Here is a 12,420-nt window from a genome sequence, read left to right as displayed (position 1 = left end):
TGTGTGTGTGTGTGTGTGTGTGTGTGTGTGTGTGTGTGTGTGTGTGTATTGCATACACAGAGAGAGAGAGAGAAGTTTGTTTACTTTTACTAATTATTTCTTAAACATTATCTCTTGAAATAAATTTATGGATTAATTATGTGTGTGCGCACACATACGTATATGTATATCTATCTATCTATCTATCCACACAATGTGTGTATGTGTGTAATTAATACCACAGGTATATTTCAAAACCTTTATAATATTTGGGAAATAACTAGTAAAAGTAAGCAAATGCTTCTTTATAAAACGCATTAATGAACTATCTAGGAAGCTTTGTGCTTCATGATGACAATGTTTGAGTATTTTATGTTTTTATTATTCAAATAACTTTGTATGATATAGATATAAAACTAGGCTTCTAAAAACATCAGAAACACTGAGGTCAGCAGGACTATGTGTGTAATTGAATATTGGGGTAGGATAATGACAACCTTATTGTGAACTATTCGTGAAATGTTATTTTATCAAAAGTTTAGATAGCTGCATTCTTGACCTTTCATTAAAATTCATGAGTAGACAGGAGTTTCTGTGCATATAAAATGAAGGTTCATTTCTGGAAATTAAATGTCCATAAAGTTGTACAATAGAGCTAGGAACTCCTTGTCATGGTTATGGGACTGTTTGTACCACAATCCCCTTTCTGGTCTTACTCAGTGCACATGCTCAGGTATTAGGCCTTGTAACCTTGCCTGTCTCAAGGTGGAATTTTGCAATTCTCCCACTCTTATCAGGACATAGTACAGCACTCCCATCTAGCCCAACTGTTTCATAACACACAGGTCTGACTGGATGTCTGTGTTTCTTCTCTTCAGGAGCTTGTGACCAGCACTATACAATGATGAATAGCCTTCATAAAACAAATAGGTTTATCTAGCACATGGACCAAAACTTTAGAGAACATGCTTTTAAACAGCCAACAGCCTACATGAATATTTAGTCTCATCTAATCTTACACTTCCCTACAAACTAAGTTAGATGGACTTTCCTCTTGAGTTACAGAGAGAAAACAGGCCCTACTTATATTCTTTTAGGAAGCCCCAAAGCTCTTGGACCCAGTCTGGTCTCCATTTCCCTTTCAGAGTGTGTCCCCCAGTCTGTTCCCTCTCTCAGAGAAAACTCCCCTTTCTCAAAGCCCAACCCTGCCGGTGTGTGCCTGAGTCTAATTATAATATTGCTTAATGGCTTTTTTTTTACGGGGCCTACATGTGAAGTCTTCCTTTTGCCTCTTACTGTTTGTTTTTTTTTTAATTTATAGTCTTCTTCAAGTAGTATCCGTATGGGTGCTCCACTGTAGGTGCGCCCCTGTGCCCTTAATGGAGATATCTTATAGCTGTGTTCATTTGGCTCGCACATGGGTGTTACTCAGTGTTATATAGCACTGCGTATGCAAACTGTCTTCAGTTCCTTCTCAGTGACCTTGGCCAGAGACTAAGCCTTAACAGTTGTCCACGTTGAGTTTACCTCAACTGCATCCCCTTAGCTCTTTTAGTAGTTAGTTAATTACAGTTGTTCTTAGTAGTAGTTTAGTTTAGCTGTAGTAGTTTAAAAAAAACCTTTTATATATATATCTTTTACATAGTTTCTCCCCTCCTGGGAGCTTTTGCTTTACTGGAAAGGCAAGCCCAGTTCTCCTGGTTTCAAATGTTGCCTATTGTGCCTTGAGGCAATCCCGGTGAGTGATGGAACTCCCACTGCATCCACTGCCTCAGGGAATCTCATATTTTCCAAAAGTGCAACTTCTGTCTAGCATTAAAATCTAGAGCCAGAAAAAACAGGGAGATCAAACTTTGACTCTTCATGATGGAGAGCTCACTGTGCCCAGCCTGTAACCAGGACCAGGGGACCCCCCCCCCCCCCGTATGCCTCTCTCCAAGCAGGTCAGCTACTTGTGCCATCTCCAAGCTGCACTCCTCGAGGGAATCTAAGGGGAAGACACAAGATTCCTCTCATAAGACTTCCAAAGTTCATGCCCCGAGTTCTCCAGGTAGGGAACCTACGTCAAAGAAGTTGAGGTTGCCAATGACTCTAGCCACTTTGGATCCCATCGGTCTCTACCCAAAGAGGGTGCTGGTTCCTCAGGTATTGAGGGCTCAGTTAAGCCTAGAGACTCCAAAATGTCAGTCTCCAATAGACCTTTGGTACCAACAGGGGAGTGAGGCAGGAAGAAGAGTTCTTCACACTTGGTAACAAAAAAGTACCATTCAGACTCCATCTGGACTCCCCCTGGAGCATTCAAGACTCACAGTACTGTCAACTCCCTCATCTACCATTATTTCAGCTCAAGCCATGGACATGGTATCAGCAACATTCTTGGTACCACAAGAGTTTAGTTTTCCCTGAGACCTGGCTGTGTCTGAGACTCCTGACTCCCCATTGCTCGTCTCTGATCTGGTCTCAGTACTGAGGACCTCCAGATCCCCAGACACCCATGCAGTACCAACAGTAGTACCCTGTTTCCCCGAAAATAAGACATCCCCCGAAAATAAGACCTACTTCCAGTTTTGCCTCTCGCTGTAATATAAGACATCCCCCGAAAATAAGACCTCCCCGATAATAAGGCCACCCCGGAATATAAGGCCCCGAAGCTCCAGGAAAAATAAGACCTCCCCTGAAAATAAGACCTAGCGCATATTTGGGAGCAAAAATTAATATAAGACACTGTCTTATTTTCGGGGAAACACGGTATATCAAATGTCTTCTGCTACTCCAGCACTTCAAAGTGACTTGGAGGCGGAGGACTCTGAAGCAGATCTTGCCTTGGTCTCTCAAATATCTGTCCACTCTGTCCCTATAGAAGCTCTTTTCCAGAGGTCTCTGAGGCAGTTGATCTTACTCATGAGAGACATCCACAACCACCATCTTGCTAATATGAGCACCCATGGATGCTGCCACCCATGCCATATACATCATCCAGTTGGTCATACTGGGACCCTGGGTGGCCTATCATCAGCAATTCTCTAGGTCCTCAAGCACCATCTGTCACAGAGATAGACAACCTTCCTCACCCTCCCTCTCCAGGAGACTGGAACCTTAGGAAGAAACCTTTGAGAAACAGGAAGCTAGGGCTGATGAAGAGCTCCCTCGACCTGCTTTGTAGAAAATCATATTCAACAGCTACTTTAAAGTTTGGAATTGCCATCTACCAGGCATTAATGGAGAAGTACAACATGCAAATTGTACCAAACTGAACTCCTTTATTTCACATTTACCAACAGAACACAGAGAGTAATTCCAGGCAAATATTGCAGAAAGCCAACTGCTCACCAGAATATCTCTGCAGGCTTCTCTCAGTGCTGCTGTTACTGCTGTTGATTTCAGTTTCTATGGCAGTAGTTATGAGGAGGGTCTCCTGGCTTCATCTCTCAGGATTTCCAAAGGAGGACCAGAATACAGTCAAAGACCTTCCTTTTGGTGTCACTAAGCTGTTCGCTGACATCATGGAAGAATCCCTGAACACGTTGAGACTCCAGGGCCACTTTACATTCTCTGAGGACCTATACACCTACCCAAAAGAGAAAGTTCAGTAGGTCACAGACAGCACAGAGATCCTGCCCCACCCAATTCTCAAATTTGCAAAGGTCATATGAACCTCAATGCAAAAGACATAGGTACTAGAGAAGAAAACCACCTACCTCACCTTTGACCTCAAAACCCTCCACCCTGAAGTACCAATTTTGACAGGGTGATCAGCCTTCTGAGCTGCCATCCCCTTTCATCTGCCTACCTCCCTTTGGCAACTACCCTTACCATTTGCAGCAGGCTTGGAAGTCCATCACTATGGACAAGTGAGATTTGCAGATAATCTCCACAAGGTACTCCATCTCATTCGCTTCTCTTCTGCCTGCCAACCCCCCTTCCCAATCTGTCTTCAGGGACCTGTTCCACAGTAAATAGACACTCTTCTACTCTTGGATGCTATAGAACCAGTTTCCATGCAGCACAGAGGGAAGGGGGGGTTATTCCAGGTATTTCCTGGCTCCAAAAAAAAGCAGTGGTTGTGAGACCCATCCTAGATTTAAGACTACTCAACAACTTAGTGAAGACACAAAAAATCAAAATGGTGATACTTGCAGCAATAATTTCATCACTGAACCAAGGGAATTGTTTTCAGCCCTCAGCCTTCATAATGCATATTTCCATATAGCAATCCACCTATCCCATAAAAGATACCCATGTTTTACTGTCGATCAGGACCATTTTCAGTACAGGGTTCTCCCTTTTGACCAATCATCTGTCCCAAATGTCTTCTCAAAGGTCATGTCAGTAGTAGTGACACACCTCCTCAGAAAAGGAATTCTGGTGTTCCCTTACCTAGATGATTGGCTTCTAAAACATCACTCCCTGGGCCTAACTTCACGGGCAACTTGTGAAGCCATATACCTGTTCCTCAAATTGAACTGCAATTGAACATTTAAATATCCACCTTGATCCCTGTGCAAAAGTTAGAATTCATAGGAGCTCATCTCGATTCAGTGGTGGCAAGAGCGTACCTCCAAATGCACAGATTTATAGCCCTGTCCAACTACACTACTTTCCATACCCACCTTCATAAAGGAATCTCTTAATTGTTGGCAATACCCTCACAACCTTTGTGCTGGAGTCCCTTTCACCCGCCCTCCCCCAGCAGTTAACGTAACAACGGATGAATCCCTGTTGGGATGGGGAGCGCAGCTAGACACCCACACAGCCCAAGGCACCTGGATGCCTCAGGAAACCACCCTACACATCAACCTCCTGAAACTCGGGGCAGTCAGATACACTTGTCTCCAGTATCTACCTCTAATTGGGGCAAATACATGAAGGCCATGACAGACAATGTGTCATGCATGTTCTATGTTAACCAAAAAGGAGGGGCAAGACCTCCCCCTGCCCGTTCCGAGACTGTCAAACTGTGGAATTGGTGCATACACAGAGTGTCATCACAGCAGCTTACCTCCCAGGAGTTCAGAATTCACTCTGCAAGATCTATTTCTACTTCTACAGTCTTTCTCAAAAATGGTCCCATAACTGAAATATGTAAAGCTGCGACTTGGGGCCTGTATACTTACCCGGTTACTCACCCTGTGTAGTAACTGTGGTTCTTCAAGATCTGTGTCCCTATGGGTACTCTACTGCCTGCTTTCTTTCCCCTCTGCTTTGAAATTCTGTGCTATGGAGCTTCACAGTAGAGAAGGAATTGAAGGTGGTTTGTCCGTGCAGTGCCATATAACAACGTGGAGCACGAGACTGAGTAACACGCATGCGCGGGCTGAATGGACACTGCTATGAGAAATCTCTGATCAAAGGTGCAGAGGGCGCAAGTGCACCTGGAATGGAGCATCCATAGGGGGACACATCTCAAAGAACCTCAGTTACTGCACAGGGTGAGTAACCAATTCTTGTTGAGAGGATGATAATTCTGAAATGTCAATATGCATTCAAACAGGATACAATAAGTTCCAGTAATGTTTCATCTCAGTCAGAAATGGATTGCCCCTCAGGTAGAGAAGCCAACCAAATGAAGGCAGAGGAACTGAGCAATAATCCCATGCTGTGGCTGCAGTCTCCAGACCCTGTGGATCTGCAGCTTTTGTATGGAAGGGAAGACAAACTGCTTCAAACTGCCTTCAAACTGCTCTGCCCTTTCCCACCTCCCCGTTTGAAATAGCCATGGTACCCTTAATCTTTGTTCAGTAACATCCATGGAAGGTACTATTGCCTTCAAACATCATTATCTCCTACGAGATTTCTACTTGTGAAACCCTTAGACTCTGCACAGGATGCTGCTGCTTAAAAAAAACTGTTTGCCTCTTCCACTCAGCCCTACCCCAAAATCCTGCATGACTACACTTCAGCAGAGCTTCATCAGCAAGGCATCTGCAGAGTCCCAGTAATAGTGAGACAGTGCCACAGAGCTGACATTTCCCTCTCCCATCCAACAGCCATATCCATTAGATTAGGGTTCCCCTCTGCTCATGGTAGGGTGACCAGACAGCAAGTGTGAAAAATCGGGATGGGGGTGGGGGGTAATCGGAGCCTATATAAGAAAAAGACCCAAAAATCGGGACTGTCCCTATAAAATCGGGACATCTGGTCACCCTAGCTCATGGAGGCAGAGAGGACAGTCTCCCTCACAATATGTATCTCTTAGGTCAATAATTTTTAATCTCCATCTTAACAAAAGCCAATATCTGTTAATACTGTCTGTGCACTGATTAGTGCTCTCCAGCTAGTAAATTTTCTGTCATAGAAATGTGTTTACTGTATCAGTTACTTCCACATATCAGTGATTTTTATATTGTTTCACAGCAGGGTACATTTTGCATTTGTTTATTCTGTCGGTAGCTATGGGAGCTGACTTTCTAGCAGGCTGGCTTCATTCCTTGGAAAGCTTCTTTACTATCAAGAGCTGTAATACCCTGGGCCCTGCCCACAGTGGACCCAAGTATTCAGTATTTGTGTTTTTAGTAAGTGTGTTGTGACTACTGCAAAGTGTTCAAAGCATATTTTACAGTGGTTCAATTCTCGGTAAAATGTAAGGTAAAAAACAATCTTCTGTCATGGCAATGTAAGGGTACAATCTTCTGTCATTGCAATGATTAGCATGATTTCAACTGGAGCAAAGAAAGAAAAACTGAGTGTGAGAAGAGATGTTGAAATATGAGTGAATATATATATATACTTTATTAACATAAGAATAATCCTCATATTCTGTACAAACTGTTACATTAGTCCCTCATGTTTCAGTTATTGAGGTGTTCTATTCTGGGCATCTCTGACTGGAAAACTGCTAGTTAAATATCCTGCCAGAGAGGGAGTGAGATGCCCTAATCCTTTATTTATAGTATAGCCAAGGAGATAAAATTAATAGTCAATCCCCAGTTATTGATTCACTTTCCAGCTGATTATTCATTAGTGCTTTATTATTTATATACAATATTGTCCGCAGCCAGAGAATAACAGGCATCCATCCTGGCATTACAAAGCAGGATATTTTCCTGTAATTGATTAAGAGATCATAGTTGAATAGATATAAGCAGGGATTTTGAAAGTCCGTGATACTGGAGATAGGTCATGGAAAGGGGTGAATATTTTGTACACAGTCCCTCTCCCCCAAATAATCAATTGAAGCTTGGCCATTGACTGCAATACATTCAAGATTAGGCCAAATTTTATTTTGCTCATTTTTATTTCTCCTTTTATGTAGTATTAAGTAATATGTAGTACCTGTTTGGTTGGTGTCATCGTATGCCTCTTCTCTTCTGTTAATCTCATCTCACTACTAGCATGAGCTGTAGAAGCAGAGAAGTTTGGGACTATGAGCCTGAGCCTGTAGCCTAGGATTGCCAAATTTCTAATAGCAGAAAACTGAACACCTCTGCCCTGAGGCCCCTGCTTCGCCCCTTCTCTGAGGCCCTGCCCCCCAACTCACTCCAGCCCCCCTCCCTCCCTCGCTCGCTCTCCCCCACCCTTACTCTGGGGTGGGGCTGGGGATGCGGGGTTTGGGGTGCAGGTAGGGTTGCCAATTTTGGTTGGATGTATTCCTGGAGGTTTCATCACATTACATAATCTTTAATTCCTGGAGACTCCAGGACAATCCTGGAGGGTTGGCAACCATACTGTAGCCCAATGCTGTATTTATGAGCTACTCCTTAGCTGACTGTATTAGAGGCCACTGCAGGAGAAGGGATGGTGGAAGCCTGGCAACTTTCAAAGAGCTGTCTGCTGTGTTGCCCCTAGTTGCAAGAGCATATTTGCAGTGCAGCGAGGAGCAGATACAGATCCATGCAGCCTTTTCCATTTCCACTGCTTTTTCCCTTTGGCCTGAGGACTGTCAGTGTGCTTGCCTCACTGGTTGGGAAGACTGAAACAACAGGCATAAAACTGTGATAATTACGCCTAGCAACTATGTAAATATCTTCATACTCAGTAAACCTTGATTGATGCTGATCACTTGAGGATCACTCATGCATACTTCTGCCTAATGACCATGGGAGCTGCTCAGCACTTCTTCAGATTTTTTCTTTAATAAGAATTTTTTTTTACAAATTGATAAACCAAAATCTGTGTTTTTCCTTATCAGGAGAGAATATAATCTGTACACTGGGAAGCCTCTATCTTTGGGTTTCTGCTTCACAAAATTACAACATTTTAAAAAAATGAAATGCTCATTATCTAAATAAAATCTTGACTATTGCTTACATTCATGTTGATAAATGTTATGGTCTATTTTATTACTCATCTCCTGCTTCCTCAAAGATATTGTGTGATCCACAAGCCCTGGTTTAGAATGAATTGTTCTGGTTTCAGGGCAGTCCAGTTTTATAGTCTTTCTGACCCCCATAGTAGCACTACACTATTTTTATGTGTCATCTTAAAATTCCTTTGGTATGTGAATTAGAAGAGTGTATTTATAGCATGCTATAATGGGATTATGCTAGAAGTGATCTCTCATTTATCTGGGAGTACTTTATTGTTGTTGTTATAATATATTGTGCATGCCAGTGAAGTTAATCTGGGCTTTGCTGCCACCACCAGGTTACAGACATTATACAAGTAAAGAATTCTACCACCTCTTCCTTCCCCTCCAAATTCTTCATGGAACAGAAGCACCCTTAGGGCTAGAAAGAGGGAACTCTATATAGGCTTTAACAAGGTGTGGGCAGGAGGGGGGAATATACTATGTTTCTGCTGCTGGGCCTGTTGAAAACCTCCTCTGTCTATCTGAGTTAAAATTGCAATTTGACCTCACACATCTCCATTGGTAAGATTAATTTGACAAATGTTGTAATGCTTTGGTGTCCTGTTCACTCAGTATTAATCCATTTTGGAATCACTCTTTTCTTCTTGCTAGAGTCAAGAGATAATGTTCTCTCTAAACTTCTTGTTCCAGTTAAAAAAAAAAAAAAAAGAGTGGAAATGTGCTCTAAGACTATCACTAGCTACTTTTAATATATATTTACAAGATTAGATTTTTCAGTTCAGTGAAGGGGTTTTTTTTGTATTTGCGGGGCCGGGGGGCTTGAATCCTCTATGAACTGGTCTCTGGTGACACTTGATTAACCAGAGCAGGTCTGGTGAGAATGTGAGATCAATCAGTGGCCTCAGTCCAACTCTTTGTGGACCAATGTCCAAAACACACAAGAAACTGTTTTGTTGGCCAACTTTGGAGCAACCCCCAAAACTGAAAGGATGGGATACTCTGCTTAATGCTGCTGCTCATGTTTACATGCTCTTGAATAAAGAAAAGCCTTTATGCTCTAGTGCCTTCAAAGCTTTAACTTTTTTTTACTTTTTTTTTAGAAAAGTCAGAGGAAAATGAGATAATCACATGCTGTACATCAAAGCTCAGAGTTATAACATGTTTAACAGGTTACATTCTTAGAACCAAATTCAATGCTGGCATCAGAGGGAGTAACATCACTGAAGTCAATAGAGCTTTCCCATGGGCATCATTGGTAAATCTATCCCTTATGCCTTATTTCATAAAGATACACTATTAACATTTTTGAAGATGGCTTACAATGAAAAGAGTTTTCATTTCCATCCATCACAGTCCCTTGGAAATTGTAAAGAAGTCACTGGAAGATGGAGTTGATGTTACTTTAGATTTATTCATTATGGATAACCAAGAATTAAGGACTGTGTCCACAATCCCAGAGGTCCAAGATCGAGGGACGTGTCAAGTATCTGGAGAAAACAAGGCCAATGGACTGCTCCATGCCAGTTTAAGAAAAGTCTTTCAAATGTGTCAGTGATGTTTTTGTTGCTTTAAATCTAAGAAATATAGGTCATTCTGATTTAGATTTATGTATTTATGCTTCTCATTTCTACTCTCTTGCCTCTAGCCTCTAATCACAATAAGCATTTCTTTCCTCAGATCATGTGGCAAGAAGGTCTTGACTATGTACTTGCAGTCCTCAACATCTCAGTGAATCTGAAAAATCTTTATAGCAAAATCATTCATGATATTCTTCACTTTTAGGGCTATTAAATGGAAACAAAATACTGTTGTGATTATCCCATTGCTTCTGTTACTGGTCATATCTTCCTTTAATAGGAGCATATAACTAGTTGTTTAATATTAAGGCTAGTTTATTTCTCAGAGCAAATGCTTTAAATGCATCTATACTGTTTCTGCCGTTTTGGACCTTGTAGGCTTTAACATCACTGAAAACAGTAGACCTGATTCTGCCTGTCTGCCAAAGATGGAAAGTCAATGGTACTATGTTGTTGAAAGCAAGAGGAGAATCAAGTCCATTATACTGTTGCTGGAAACAGGGCACCTGCAGCAACCCATTAGAGGGGGTACATATTCAAAAGTGTTGATTTACACCTGTAGGTAGTAAATAGGGCTTAGTAGATACTAGACAGGTAAAATATTCTTAAAGGAAACTTAGACCTTGGGTACATAAAAAAAATTGCACTAGTGAAAATATTGCTCTAGTGTAACTATGTCAATGTAGGGGTATAGGGATTGATCACATCAATTAAAGAATTTGAAGGGATCAGTGCTTAGAGGAAGAAGGAACGAAGGAGAAGAGAAAAGCAGGTTATTTGTCTGTCTTTCCACATAAAGCTGCTGTCCAATTCTCTGTCCTATTTGTAAGCCCTAATTTCTGTTTTTTATTCACACACATCCAGTTATCCAGACAGAAAATTTGGGCATATTTTGATATTAACTTCCCAGTGTGTGTGTAACTGTATTGCTTTTCCCCTGACATTATTAGGTCATTCTACCTTGTTTATTTGTTCTGAATGCAGTTCTATTCAGAAATCTAACACAAGAATGTATTTTATTTTTTATTTTGCACAAGATGGGCATACTCAGCAATTACAGATGAAGGGAATAAGAAGCACAGGAGATTTGCTAATAATAAGTTAACTGAAAATATTGACTGTTAAACTGTTTATTTTTTTCATTTTTTATAATGTAATTTAAAGGACAGATTGTATGGTATTGTATGACACTCAAAGCAAAATGGTTCTGGAAGATTGGAAGAGTCTGTGGAAAGAGAGTTACATGATGAAAGATAGTTATGCATTCACTAGTGTTGGAGTGACTATGTTAAGCCTCTGATCGTGCCAGTATGGACTGTTCCAGAAGCCTGAGCAATCTCATTCTGAGGTGTGTGTTTGTACCATTAATTAGCAGTGCTGTACCTTCTCTCCTGATAAATTTGACTCCTGGGTCCTCCTTAAACATTATATTGTGTTATGAAGATTCATATATGAATGATTATATATAAATACAAAAATAATATATACAGGTATAGCTTTTTTCCCTCTCAAACTAGTTCCAAATTGTTCCATTGCAGATACTCCTAATCTGGTACATAGCAAGTTTCTCTAAAGTAACCATGTATCTATCAGTTAATAGCTTCTCCCAGTTTTTTTTTTTTAACATTGCAATAATGTGTAAAAATTAGTGTCTAAAAATATCCCACTTTATCGTTGACTAACTCTTCTATTAGGCCAGAAAGTTCTGTTTAAAATAAAAGATAAGGGGAAGTCAGGATTGTGGTTAATGAGAACATGCCAATTAGTGAGATTAGCTTTATGGACTCATTAATGCTATTAATTGGCATTACTGTCACCAATTAAAGATCCATGTTTATATTTTAGGCATAGGCCTTAAATGAAAAACTGGTGATGTGTTTTAAAGTGCTCTTTCCCTGAGGGTGATATGTCCATAAAATATGAATTGCATTCTCTTTTTGGTATTAACCATCTGAAAAGATATCTAGCTCAGTTCATACTATAGTAATATGAATAATGGTGACACATCTTCCTACCTAATGCTTAATATCAGAAGATGTTTTACTTATTAAATTACAGATCCTGAGAAAAAGATGCCCCGCTGTTGCTCTCAGAACTGTGCTTTTGTGTACAATAGTGGTTCTTGCCTTTTTTGTTTTAGGGGCATTTTTTTATCTTAAGGTTTCAATGAACTTGTGTAACATTTATCTGATCTGTGGCTCAACTTGTCCATTACGTACCTCTGTGTGTCTTTAGAAAGCCACTTTTAGTTAAATCCCTGGGTGCATCTCTGGGAAAATGGACCAGATTCAAAGCTAATTCCATTGATTGGAATTGGGTAACACTTGGCATGAATCAATAACGAATTTGGCATGTTGATTTCAGACTAGAATTTTGTTTCTATATGGGTGGGTAACAAATTTCCTATTGCATAGTAGGCTGCATTTTTAAGACTTTTGTTGTTATTATTTATCATTTATGCTACAGTAGTGCCTTGCTGCCCTAGTCAGGATCTGGGCCTCCTTGTGCTAGGCACTGTACAAACAAAGAGTAATTGTCAGATCATTTACTGCTATGTTAATTTCCAGGTAAGACTTTGTAATCTTTTATTAACTTTAAATTCTCAAGTTTTTGACT

General features: G+C 40.7%; 1 protein-coding gene across 1 annotated transcript in view; it reads left to right on the top strand.

Annotated features, from left to right (window-relative positions):
• Positions 1 to 12,420, top strand: part of DOK6 (docking protein 6) — a 250,389-nt gene that overhangs the window by 162,884 nt on the left and 75,085 nt on the right. The window lies entirely within an intron of this gene.

Source organism: Terrapene carolina, unplaced genomic scaffold, assembly GCF_002925995.2.
Source record: "Terrapene carolina triunguis isolate 2854851 unplaced genomic scaffold, T_m_triunguis-2.0 Scaffold58, whole genome shotgun sequence".
Lineage (NCBI taxonomy): Eukaryota > Metazoa > Chordata > Testudines > Emydidae > Terrapene > Terrapene triunguis.
Note: the sequence above shows the minus strand (reverse complement) of the source record. Positions and strands in the feature narration are given on the sequence as shown.